Genomic DNA, 13162 nt, shown 5'->3' with positions numbered 1-13162 from the left:
ACCAGAGTATAGGATTGAGTTGCGATAAGGATAGGAATGGGAAGATTAAGATACTGTTAGGAATTCTGAGTTGTGTTTCGTAAGTTTGGGGCCAGAAATCCCTTGATGATCTTCTGTGTTTTTCTGAAGAAGTAACTAGTTTTAGAAAATCATGGTAAATTCATCGATGGTGATGTTTCCGAGCAGAGAAATTCGAACTTGGGATTTGAACTCGATAGTGAGGTTAGTTGAATTTAGAGATTATGGTATTGAGGGAAATCAGCAGATACCACTAGGTAGAGGTGGATGAGCACGTGGTTATACGATGGTCTTGGATTAGGCAGATAAAGCCAAGAGGGTAGGTATGAATTTATGTTGAAGATAATGATTTTATTTAATTATTGATGATATAAAAATTTATTTGGGAGGCATATTTATTAAATGGTATGAGGTATAATAAATCGTAGAATTATGGAGATGAAAGATTAGGTAACGAATTTTGAGGACGAAATTTCTTAAAGGAGGGAAAAATGTAATAACCTGAGAAAAAAAAATTAAAATAAAAAAATAATTAATAAAAATAAATAAATAATTAATTGGTTAAACACTATTAAATTAATGTATTAAATAAACAAATAAAAAAAATAATATGAAAAAAAGTAATTATTAATTAATTAATGAATTAATTAAATATTATTAAATAAATAAATAAATAAATAAAATAGTAAAGAAAAAAAAAAGGAATAAAGATATATATATATATATATATATATATGTAAGCTTAATATATGTATATATAAAAGTTAAAGTATAATATATATATATATATATTATATAATATTATCATGTTAAGTTAAAGTAAAGAAAAAAAAAAGAAAAAGAAAAGAAAAAGACAAAAGGGAAAGGAAGCTTCAGATTTCAAATTGAAATCTGAAATTAGACTTGCAGAGAGCTGCGCCCGCCCCCCCTCTGGAATTCATTGCCATCTCCATCTCCATCTCTCTCTCTTCCCTTATTTCTTGACAAGTTTATGGTGGATCGGGAAACAGAAGGTGCCATTGGATTCGTAACTCCGCCACCAACATTTCTACTAGAGCATATTTGTCGTGGAAATGGCTTAGGCACTACTCCTAGGGAAAGGTAATTTTTTCCTAATTTCTCAATTTCTGGTTAAATCTGCTGTTGAATCGACGATCATGCACCACTACGGGGTCCTAATCGTCATTGTTGTCATTTTGACGTAGGTAATTTTTCAATTGAGGTTTTCTAGGCCCTACTCCAAAGCGAGAGTGAGATTTGGGAAATTTGACAATTTGGCTAAATTTAAGGGTATATTCATTTATTTAGGAATTATAGCCCTAGGAAATATTTAAATAATATTTTATTCAGGAATAATTTATTGGAGTTAGGAATTTTTGATTCAGGGTCCGGGTGAGCGCCGCAGGTATTTTTCGGAGTCCCTATTGGCGTAATTCAAGAAACCAGGTAAGGGAGAAATTTATATATTAAATCAGGTTTTTCATGAATTAAAAATGAACATGTGTTATTTTTGTTATATTTTTTTTATGTGAGTTTAAAATGCCAGCCATGAAATTTATGTTTTCTGAGCCTAGGATTTTCGATATAGTTATATATGTGTGAAAGTAAACAAACGAAAGTGGAAGGAGTTTTCTAAGGAATTATGTAAGAAATGAAGTGTATTTTGAGCATGTAAATGTTAAATGTGGGTTGACTTATTTTATGAGAAATATGTTTGAATTTTACTATTAAATTGTGTGGCATGAGAATCTGTGCAAATTATATGTTAAATGTATGAGATGCAGGCGAAGTAAGTAAAACAATGAGAATAAAATATGATATGGACAATGTTGCCTATGTATGTTAAATGCAACCATGTAAATGTAAGACAGCTGAAAGACAACCATGTTAGCAGATGTAGCACACTTCTGTGTAGACTAACCGATGACAGCTAAAAGGAGCTGTGTTAGCAGATCTAGCACGTTTCTACATAGACTAACTGATGATGGCTAAAGACCAGCTGTAGTACGAAGTAATGAAATGAAATGTTATGCAATGAAATGACGATGAAATGAAAATGAAATGAAATGACAAAGGTAAATGATGGAAATGGGAAAGAGTCACTTAAAGTGAAACAAATGCAAAGTTAAGTTATGAATAGGAATGAATGTGCATGAATGTATAATGACAGAACATAATGATGTATTATGATAATAGAAGTATGTATGTACGTAGAACATGTTACGATTGGGCGAGGCATACTCTTCGCCTGAGGGCTTGTTGAGTAAGGCGAGTGCACTAGTAGCTTCAGATGTGGTAGTAGCTGCATAACACACTAGGGTAGAGGGAACCTATTTGTATGAGCGGGTAGGATTTCTTATCCTTAGGGCCTTTGTCGGTAAACTATTGTTGAACTGTGTGAGTACGAGATTAATCTACCACTCGAGGGCTTACTGAGTAAGGTGAGTGCTCTGATATGTTTTAATTGTGAACTTAGGGTTACCTAAGTATCAGAGCAGAGGGGTGCTACTTGTATGGGCGGGTAATCACCCCTATCCTTGGGTAATCTCGTGGGTTAAATATTTGCATGTGATTGTTTAGGTTTAGAAAACGATTTCAATGTTATATGATGATTTGCAAATGAAATAAAAATGATATCTATCTATCCCATGTTGGCCATACGCTGATTTTAATATATTGTTTCTTCCCTTACTGAGATGTGTCTCACCCGAATATGAATTCATATTTTTCAAGATTTCTCAGGATCGAGCTTTGAGAGCTCAAGATTTTATATTATTTTTGGAAGATATAAGAAAAAGGTATTATTTTATGTTAATTCTGATATGTATATTTTATGTTTTATGTATTTATGTTTTAAATCAGTTATGAAAGGATAGTTGTGAAACTTACTGGTATTAGTGGATAATGTTTTGGAGACATGTATATATTTGAATACTGGTGAATGATTAATTTATTATGGTTGGTAGTTAGAATTAGTAAACTTTGGTATTATGTTTTGTGGAGACTATAGTTATGTTTTTCGCTGCGTATATTATGGATTATGGATTATGGATTATGGATTATCAGGGATTTTATCAGGTATAACGCGCCGGACCCGGGTTTAAGGGTTCAGGGCATTACAGATGGTATCAGAGCAAAGGGGTAGTTACCCCCGATCCTTGGGAACTCTCTCTTATGAATGATTGTGGCAAAGTAAGACTCTCTGCCCAGGAGCTTGCTGAATTGAGGGACGGCGATGCGTAACGCCTCAATCTTAGTGAGTGCTCTGATAGGTACCCGTTGTTGCCATGGGCGCAAGGCCCTTAAGGGAAAGTGTCAACGCCCGAAAGGGGGGGCGTTACAATCCTTATCAACATTAAATGAAGTACTTACATAAGACTCTTTAAGACTTAAACGTACTAAACACTAAGTCTTCATGCTTGTTTTTCTTGAGTCCATCTTGTTTTCAAGCTTCAATATGCTTTAAGTTTCATCAGATTTTTCCATCTTTGAGTCCATGCTTTAAGTATACTATAAGCTTTCATTTGACCACTTGTCTTTGGAGTATAATCTTTCAACAAAGCTTGTGAGCACTTGATTTTGAACTTATTAGCTTGATTCCTATAACATCATCAATTAACCAAAATATTTTAAGTTCCGTTGATTTGTTATCATCAAAATAAGATTTGTAAGCCTTGTGAGGCCAACAATTTCCCCCTTTTTGATGATGACAAATAAGGAACAAAAATGAGTAAGCCTTAATAAGGCTTCCCCTTACAATAAGCATCAACTTAACAATATTTATAATATCACGATAATTTTCAATATGAATTTCAATATCATGCTAATATATTTCATTTCATAGTTGAGCCAATATACAAGCTTAGGTATGCAGGTGTCATGCTCGATTTTTGCCCAAAAATTCTCTTCCTTTTGACATCAATCAAAAAGAACAAAAAATATAAACATCAAGGCAATGAGAAACCATAAGTAAAAGTATATGTATCCAGTGAAGGCACAAAATAGAAACTTTGCATTCATCATGCATAAAAAGATAGACAATAAGTCCCAAAAAGCATGAGAAAATACAAAAGATTGTATATTAGATTTTTCAATAATTTCTAGTAATGAACAAAAATCATGATATTATTACTTAACAAGTATAACTCCCCCTGAATGAAATATATTTCATATTCAATAAATTCATAATTTCATTCTTGAAGGACAAACTTTGTATCCATGTATAGTATGAGTGTAAATATCATGTGAAATTATCATCATTATCAGTCATTATTAGCAATTATCATTATCAATCATGCTTTTAAATTTCTTATGCCAAACTCATGCTCAGTTTGCTAAATTTTCTCCCATTTTTTTATATCAACAAAAGGATAAACCGAAAGAAATATTATGCAAAGATACTAAAGACCAAAAAAAAAAAAAAAAAAAAAAGTCACATTTAGATTTGCAATAACAAAGTCCATAATCCAACATATATTTCAATCATAATATGGTCTTCCATTATTCAGTATGCCAAAAAATTATATAACATAATCCAACATCAGCATGTGAACTAAGATGGTCAAGAGAAAACAAATAAAAGAGCATAGTAGTGTCAAATATTTCGACCCAATTTAGTGTTTGGTTTCAGAAAATTTTTTTGTATATGAATAGCAAAATTCATATGACTTTCCAAATGTCAGTACTTTCTAAGTTCAAACTTAATGTGTCCTTTCTTCTTACATAGAAAACATGTGGTATGTGTAAGCATTTGAGGAGGTACTAACATAGTCTTTAGAGGCTCTTACAAAGTACCCCATGTAGAGGTTCTTTTTCCTTGTGTTCTCAGCTCCATTGAATCCTATACCTTATTTATTCAAAGACATTCTTTGTGATCTAATCATTTTATCAAAGTTCTCATTTCCTTAGTGAAGCTGTAAATTATTTTATTTTGATCCTCAATTTTACTTTCAAGGCAAAGTATTTTTGAATCTTTTATTCCTTAGCAGTTTGCTTGCATCCTTACTAGCTCTTTAGACATCTGATTTATTTTGCTTTCAAGTTCACCAATGACTAGGTCCTTTTCTTTTTTAATAGAAGTTTGAAATCTTATGAACTTTGAATAATTCTGTTTGTAGTCCTTTATAAGATGGTCTACTCTTATCACTGGATTTATCAGATGCACTAGATTCATTGTATGAATTATCACAAGATTTGGATGAAGAGCTTTGTTCCTTATGATCATCCTATGCCATAAGACAACCATTTTTCAACCTCTTGATCACTTGATTCGCTTTCTGAGCTACTAGAACTTATGTTGTCCCATTTCGTTGCCTTCATTGCTTTTTTCCTTTTCCTTTTAGAATCCTTCTTGAGTTGTGGACAATCCAGTTTTATGTGTCCAACTTTCTTGCAATTATAACATGTAGGAGGTTCTTTCTTTGTTTTCATTTCATTAGTTTCTTCTTTATTTGATTTGGAGTCCTGGAATTTTATTTTATTTTTCTTTCTAAGGATTTTTGCAAGTCTCTTGGTTATGAGGGTTACATTATTCACATCCATTGTCTCTTCATCTTCATCACTAGAACTTTCATTTGAAGCTTTAAAAGTGATGGATTCCTTGGATTTAGATTTTCTTCTAGTTCATTCGTTTATTGCCATTTCATAAGTAAGGAGAGATCCAATTAATTCATCTAAGGAGGTATTTTTCAAATTTCTTCCTTCCATAATTGCAGTGGCCTTAGGTTCCCAAATTGGTGGAAGTCCTCTGAGAATTTTCCTGATCATTCCATAAGTTGAGTAATTTTTTCCTAAGGCATTGAGGGAGTTCATTAAATGGGTGAACCTAGTGTACATACAAGTAATAGTTTCATCCAGGTTCATCCTAAAAGCCTGATACTCACTTGTGAGTATGTCAATTCTACTGTCTCGTTTCTTCATAGGTTACTTCAAGTTTATCCCATATTTCTTTAGCTGATTTACATGCTATGACCCTATTAAATTTATTTACATTAAGAGCACAATATAGAGCATTCATAGCACTTGAATTTATTTGTAACATTTTAAGATCATTGTTGGTCATCTCTTTTTCTCTTTAGGTATTTCTTTGCCGTCTACTGTTTTAGTGGGGATAAGGTCACCATGTGTGACAACTTTCCATGCTTTCCGATCCATGGTTTGTAAGTAAATTCTCATTCTTTGTTTCCAAAAGGTGTAGTTTACACCGCAGAAAATAGATGGTCTAGATGAGGATTGACCCTCAGCAAAGGGAGATACACCTAGGTGTGCCATAGAGATATTTATGTAACTTGTAGTTTAAGATTTACTACAACCCCGCTCCGATACCAATTAAAAAGTAAGGTGTATTCCCAAGAGGGGGGGTGAATTGGGTTTTTAAAATTTTCTTTGAAACCTCTTTGTTTTACAAGTTCCTTTAGTTAAGAGTTAATCCAACAAATTAATATTTAGTAATCACACAATTACAATGATATTGATTTGCAACCTCACAAGTCCAATTAACAATCCTTTTGAATATGTCAATCTAATCAACAAGGTAAACTTGATTTCACAATATGAAACAAAATAGAAATTTTAGCAAGCTTTCAAAATTCAAATTTTAATATCAAATAAGTTACTTGAATTTTAATCAATAAGTTAATGAGCTTTGATATTTATCAATCAACGTATTCCTTTAAGGTTTCTGCATACTTTGATATTTATCACTCAACATACTCCCTTTAAGGTTTTTGCAAGTCTAAATAACAAATTAATTTCCTGCAATTAAGTAAGCATCCACACAATTTATATATACAGAAATTAAAGAGATTTAGGGAAAAGAAAGACACCAAGATTTTACGAGGTTCGGCTATACCTGCCTACGTCCTCGCCTTAGGTAAACCACCCAAGGATTTCACTATACCGCTCCCTTAACTGAGCAGTGCAAACTGTTTACACACTCCTTCAAGTAGGACGGAGCCCTCTTCTCCAAGCAATACCCCACGCTCGGTTAGCCAACGATTCAATCAACCCTGAATCGTAAAAAAACAATAAGAGAACATTTTGTGTACAATGACACTCTCAAAATAGCTAATTAGTACAATTTGAATATCATAATATACTTCAATCAAATATCAATATAGAAAGATGGAGCTCAAATGTATATCATCGGGTTCTTTCTTAGATTGAAAATTTCAAGTAGAGGACAAGATCCGTGAGCTTTTAAATCAGCAAGTACTTAGCTTTAACTTTCAGAAAATATTTAGTAAGAATGCTTTGATTGAGAAAGAATTTGATCAATAGCTGATTTTGATCTTTATTGTTATGTTTGATTCTTGGGTTTAACATGTATTTATAGATAGAAAAATAGTATTTCGTATTCTCCAAGTTGCTTTAAGTATTCCCCAAGTTTTTACAAAGTTTGGAGTCCAAGAAATTAAATTTGGAAACTTTTCTTCGCTGTTTAAATTTGACAATTACGAAGTACAGTCTATTGCACTATTGAAATCATTCGCCCGTGCTTTTAAAAACCAGCAAAATTTCAAAGTCAAAATGGGGTCAGTCACCTATACTCATGGGGTCAATCGACTGAGTTTGTTCTGTGTTCCCAATTTATTTCAACATAAAAATACAATCACCTCACCAAATCAGGTCAGTCGCTTGAACGTGCAACAACATATGCTTTCTTATTTTTGTTTTCAAACCTTTTTTATATTGCCATATTGCTTTGAGACTTTTGAAAATATTTTTCGGGGTTTTCAAAATCTGGACTCATTTAACTTTTCATTTCTTGAACTCCTTGAAGTCTTCATGTATGAACATGTCCTATAGCTTCTTTCAAACTTTCAATTCTTGATCACTTGAATTTGATGTAAGCTTTTGAAAACATTCCATGTGATCAATTTCTTCAAGTTTTATTAAAACATCCTTGAATCCATGCTTTAGGCTTCATATGATCATCCTCCTTTGAAATATAAGTTTTTATGAATCCTTTTGAACATTGACCTTACTTTCTCAAGGTTGTGTCCTGAAATGTCATCACTTAACCAAATATGTTAAGTTCCACTTGTTTGTTAGCATCTAAATAGGATGTCAAGCCTTGTAAGGCCAACAAGATCAACCTTAAATAAAAACCCCTATGAACTATGGAAAGGAAGAAGACCTAACATAGCTTACTTTCATGTATTTGGATGCAAGTGTTTTGTACTAAATGATAAAGATGACTTGGGGAAATTTGATGCAAAATCAGATGAATGAATCTTTTTAGGGTATGCGTTGAATAGAAAAGCATTTAGAATCTATAATAAAATAACTCTCACATTTATAGAATTGATTCATGTAACCTTTGATGAAGTAAATCCATTTAGACAAGCAATTGATATTGAAGAAGTTAAAAATGATGCTACACAAAAACTAGAAGACTTAGAAATCATAGAAGTGAAAGAAGAGAAAAATGAACTCCAAATTATGATTCTACTGAAAATTTTGAGTTACCTAAAGAATGGAAATTTGTAAAAAATCCTCCAAAAGATCAAATCATAGGACAACCATCACAAGGAATATCAACTAGATCTTCATTGAAAAACCTATGTAATCATTATGCATTTCTATCTCAAGAAGAACCTAAGAACATTGAAGAAGTCTTAAATGATGATTCTTGGATAATTGCTATGCAAGAAGAATTAAATCAGTTGGAAAGAAATAGAGTATGGAAATTAGTTCCTAGACTCGATGGTAATTCAGTAATTGGAACAAGTTGGGTATTTAGGAATAAAAAGGATGAAAATGGTATTGTTGTAAGAAGTAAGGCATGACTCGTGGCTTAAGGATATAATTAAGAAGAAGGAATAGACGACGATGAGACCTTTGCTCTCGTAGCAAGAATGGAAGCCATAAGAATGTTATTAGCATATGCATCTCACAAATAATTTAAACTCTATCAAATGGATGTGAAAAGTGTATTTTTAAATGGATTTATAAATGAAGAAGTCTATATGGCACAACCTCCTGATTTTGAGGATATAAATAACCCTGATCATATATTTAGATTAACAAAAGTATTATACAGGTTAAAACAAGCTCCTAGAGCTTGGTATGAGAGGTTGAGTGGATTCCTACTAGAAAATGGATTTTTCAAGAGGAAAGGCGGACATCACCTTGTTCATTAAATCTAAGAGTAAAGATATGCTTATCATACAAATTTATGTTGATGATATCATATTTGATGCTACAAACGATGATTTATGTAAGGAATTTGCAAAATGTATGCAAGTTGAATTTGAAATGAGTATGATAGGAGAATTAAATTACTTCCTTGGACTACAAATCAAGTAAGTTAAAAATGAAACATTTATAAATCAATCAAAATATATAAGGGACATGCTTAAGAACTTTGACATGGAAGGTAGCAAGCCTATAGGAACACCAATGAGTACTTCCATAAGTTTTGATAAGGATGAAAAAGGAAAGCTAGTTGACATGAAGTACTATCAAGGTATGATAGGTAGTCTACTATACTTGACATCTAGTAGATCAGATATAATGTTTAGTGTATGCATGTGCGCCCATTTTCAATCAGCTCCTATTGAATCTCACCAAATAGCGGTAAAAAGAATCTTAAGATATTTGATAGGCACTATTGACTTAGGTTTATGGTATCCTAAGGACACTGGCTTTAAGATGATTAGTTATTCAGATGTAGATTATGTGGGATGTACAATTGATAAAAAAAAAAAAAAAGCACAAATGGAACTTGTCATTTTCTAGGACGATCTCTTGTGTCTTGGTTCTCCAAGAAACAAAATTTCATAGCATTATGTGGCATCTGGTAGCTGTTGTGTACAAACACTCTATATGAAGCAACAATTAAAAGAATTTAATTTTGAATACTTAGCTATACCTATAAAGTGTGATAATACAAGTGCTATAAATATTTCTAAAAACTTGATATCACACTAAAAAACCAAGCATATAGACATAAGACATTATTTTTTAAGAGATCATGTGCAAAAAGAAGATTTATTACTTGAATTCGTGAATACAAATGACCAATGGGCGAACATTTTCAGCAAACCTCTTCCAGAAGATATGTTTATATCAATAAGAAGAGAACTTGGCCTATTACATAGTAGGGAAGTTGTTTAGGAAGGATACATGATGAGTGAAAAGAGTTTATTTGAAAGATTGGTAAGGTCAGGCGACTGAGCTTGTGACCCCAGTCGACTAACAAGCCACTGACTTGTAAAAATTAAAATTCTCTAATTGTCAAGCGACTGACCTCAGAACCCCAGGCGATTGGACTGACGAAACTTTAAATACTCCTTAGCGCAAAACCCTAACTTTTTAGATCCCAGTCAACTGACCCTATTTCATCACTCACCCAAACTCCCTTCTCATTGATCTCCATTGATTTTAAACCTTAAAAAATCCTCCGATCAAAGTAATAAAATCATCTTCCTACATCACCTACCCACGATTCCTAGGGTTTTAAACACTCAGTTATTCTCCTTTGAAATCAACATGCCTCGAACAAAAAATATGGCAAACCACGGTGCGACTTTGGGCAAGGATGAAAAAAATATTGAGAGATTGCTCATTGCTCCTCACGCCAAGCAACGATATCAAAATTTTCTTCACTCTATGGAACCCACCCTAGGTAAAATCCTTGATACCGCGTTTTTTGAATCATAGTTTCCCGAAATTCTATCGATGTTTAGGGAGATAGGTTGGAAAAACTTTGTTGTCTATCAGTCAAAAGGGATTTATTAGAATTTAGTAAATATTTTTTATGCGAATATGGTGCAAGGAGAATCGATACTCACTACTCAAGTTAGGGGAAAGGCAATTGCCCTAACTCTGCAAACATTGGCTCCCATTCTCCATATTGGCCAAGGTGACTTTGAGTGTCTGGCTTTCGCACAAATGTGGTTGAATCCTCCTTTGTATAAACAGTTGAATCCCCAAGCGCAAATTCTTCAAAAAATTATCATGTACAATATTTTACCCCAAGCTGGTTCACGTGATTATATGTCTTATGTCGATTGCTTTGTCATGTGGTGTCTGTTGAAAGGGAAGAAACTCAATTTGTCAAGTTTAATTCTTAAATGGATGTGGTCAATATTGGAAGTCCGATGAGTTACTCCTCCATATGGTGGTATCCTTAATCTTCTATTTGCTCACCTTAATGTCACCACTCCTACTGAGTTGTTTATAACACAAACTAGATACGACATTTTCTCCTCCACAACCCTGAAACAAATGGGGTATGAGAAATATGAGCTGGGTTGGTTTTTGAAAGGAAGAAGACCACAAAGACAAGCAGCTGAACCAGCTCCACCTCCTAATCAACAACATGAACTCAAGCTTGAAGCTCCTTTTTGTTTATTTTATTCCTTCATCAGTTCACTACTTTTAGTAGTGATATGCGTTTAGGACTTCAATCTCTTCAGGAAAGCTTTGCCTCTTTTCAGTCTACCCATTCCTCACTTGACCAGTGACTTAGTCGTATAGAACATCATCAGGCAAGTCCCTCATGAAGAGTAGATCCTATGGACATCATCTTTGCACCTCCCAGTGATGATGCATCTGATGAGGACTCTGAGGAAAATGAAAGTGATGATAAAAGTACTGAAGAAAATGCAGATGATGCAGCTAATGATGATTAATATCTCATTCTGTTGCTTTTTGTGTTTTGTATCTCAGTTATCTATTTGTATTTGCTTTTTAGTTTTTTGTTTTTTGTTTTTTGTTTTTTTACTTTGGTTTGTATCTTTAGATGTTTTTGACACTGTATACACCTCTCGACGAAAATAATTATTTTCTATGTGCTATTCTGTGTCTACATTTGTTTTGCTTTGTTACTTTTCTCTTTTTGATTGATGTCCAAAGGGGGAGAAAGTGTGAGAAAAATTGAGATAAGTAGCAAAATTGAGGAGATAAAATGCAAAGTTGAGAAATTTGAGCAAAATTAAGAAAAAAAATGCAAAATTGAGATAAAACCGAAAAAGAATATGACCATGATGAAGATATGATGATATGAGACATGATATGATGTCTCTATTACTGATATGATGATATGATGATATGATGATATATGATGCACTGATACTTGATTGATATATAGAACTTGAAAAATGAACTTACATGGAATCTAAAATTGATTCTGGAACTATTTGATTCACTTGGCATTGTTGTTGTGTGTCATTAGCTCAATTCATCTTTGTTGTTTTGCACCACTACTCCACGGGGTTCTCTAACTTCCTTGGAGGTCCACTCATGTGATCAAGTCCATGTTTGAAGCTATAGATTTTATCATTCATGAATTTTCAGAGCTATTTACTGAGGATGATTTTGTTGAACATAGTGAGAGATTTGAGACCCAAGCCACTTGTTTGAATAGGTTGGTTGACAACCCCCCATTTAACCAAACGGTATTTGACATCCTTTCTTAGATTTCTATGAAGGAATCTTTTCTTGGTGCCTTTCTAGCTTTTTGGTCATTCAGCATGGAATGGGGAAGAGGGACATGTAGTACATTGTGAGTTTTATAAGAGTCCTTTTGATAAGGGTGGATCATCCACCTATTGAGAGGTGATTTCATTTTCACCAACTAGTTTGCACCCCCCTCCCCCCAAAGACCTCTCAACAATGGGTCCCAAACTCGTTTATCCTTGAACTTGGCTCCCAGGGGAACCCTTAAATAGTTAAAAGGATAAGGTCCCAACTTGTAGTCCAAAATGTTAGCCAAAAAATATGTCATCAGCCTCATCTCCAATGGGGATGAGCTCACTTTTCCTCAAATTGACTCTCCACCTTGAAATTGCTTCAAAACAAAGAAGGATGTATCTCAAATTCAGAAGTTGTTGAGCTTCCACCTCACAAAAGATTGTGGTATTGTTTGCAAAGAGGAAGTGAGAAACTTCCATTTTCCTTTTGTTTCTTTTGATATTTTGCCCATTAAAGAGTCTTGCCCCTATGGCTTTTTACAACAAAAGACTAAAAATTGTATTTGCAATAATGAAAAGAGAAGGAACATGGAAGTAAGCTAGCCACAAGCCTCCAAGGCGGAAAAACTAGAGAGGCACCGGTAAAATGATAATGGAGAGGAATGGTGTAATGATACGTTGTCCAACCCATTTGCACCATGAATTACCTAAGCCCACTTTATAAA

This window comes from Malania oleifera, chromosome 9, assembly GCF_029873635.1.
Source record: "Malania oleifera isolate guangnan ecotype guangnan chromosome 9, ASM2987363v1, whole genome shotgun sequence".
Lineage (NCBI taxonomy): Eukaryota > Viridiplantae > Streptophyta > Magnoliopsida > Santalales > Ximeniaceae > Malania > Malania oleifera.
Note: the sequence above shows the minus strand (reverse complement) of the source record.